The sequence below is a fragment of the Mus caroli genome, chromosome 11, assembly GCF_900094665.2.
Source record: "Mus caroli chromosome 11, CAROLI_EIJ_v1.1, whole genome shotgun sequence".
NCBI lineage: Eukaryota > Metazoa > Chordata > Mammalia > Rodentia > Muridae > Mus > Mus caroli.
In genome coordinates, this window is record NC_034580.1 from 64,440,467 (window position 1) to 64,441,231 (window position 765).

Below are 765 nucleotides of genomic sequence, written 5' to 3' on the forward strand. Positions count from 1 at the left end.
AAAAAAAAAAAAAAGAGTCACAAGGAAGTGCAAAGAAAGTCACAAGGAATACCTGTTCAGGTTATCTCTCAAGACAGTTTCTAAGAGCCCCTATCAATAGCACAGTTTTTGAATGAACACTCTTTGAACCCAGGAAGCGGGTGGGTGGAGGAATGTCGCTATCTGTTTTATGATTAGCATTCCTTGGAGCATTGAGTCACAAAGGCCACATTCCCAAGCCTGGGCCTAAAGGCCTAGAATTTTGTTTTTACGTTTCACTTTTTCAGTTTCCTTCACTTATTTTCAGCACACTGTTAAGAGAACAGCAAGCAGGGCAGGGAGCACCACAACACTCGTCGGTCGGTCGGTCTGCCAGCGGCTTTAGTGGAGAATAGTTCCTTGGCCTTTCTTTGTCCTTCATGACATTGATCATTTTGGGTTAGAGCCTGTTGTCTTATAGAACACTTCCCAGTTGGTTTTCTCCTGGTTAACCTCAGGCAATGCTGTTTGAGAGGGATATTGTGGGCCACTGCTGTTTCCTCTGTGTGTTTGTCAGGAGACCTGAGGCTCAACTCATTCTGTATTGCTAAGTTAACCAATGGACTGGCTACAGTGGTGTCTGCAGGGCTCCCGGACCTGAAGTTACCTTTCCGTCTTATAAAGAATCAGTATTTTGCTGAGCGGGGGTGACACACGCCTTTAATTCCAGCACTTGGGAGGCAGAGGCAGGCGGATTTCTTAGTTTGAGGCCAGCCTGGTCTACAGAGTGAGTTCCAGGACAGCCAG